Genomic DNA, 206 nt, shown 5'->3' with positions numbered 1-206 from the left:
AGGAGGAGGAGAAGGCGGAGGAGCCTCCCGGGAGCGGCGGCGGCTCTAACCCCGAGCGCAGCGAGAGACGTGCAAGAGCCGGGAGGGGGCAGCAGAGCGCAGAGGCGGACGAATCGGAGCGTGGGTACGTACCACGTGACACTGCTGTCCAATCGCGGCCAGGAGGCCCAAGCGGGACGACCCGCGGCAGCTGAGGGCCCCGCCCC

The sequence above is a fragment of the Alligator sinensis genome, unplaced genomic scaffold (assembly GCF_000455745.1).
Source record: "Alligator sinensis unplaced genomic scaffold, ASM45574v1 scaffold773_1, whole genome shotgun sequence".
In the NCBI taxonomy this organism is placed as follows: domain Eukaryota; kingdom Metazoa; phylum Chordata; order Crocodylia; family Alligatoridae; genus Alligator; species Alligator sinensis.
This window is presented reverse-complemented; position numbering follows the sequence as displayed.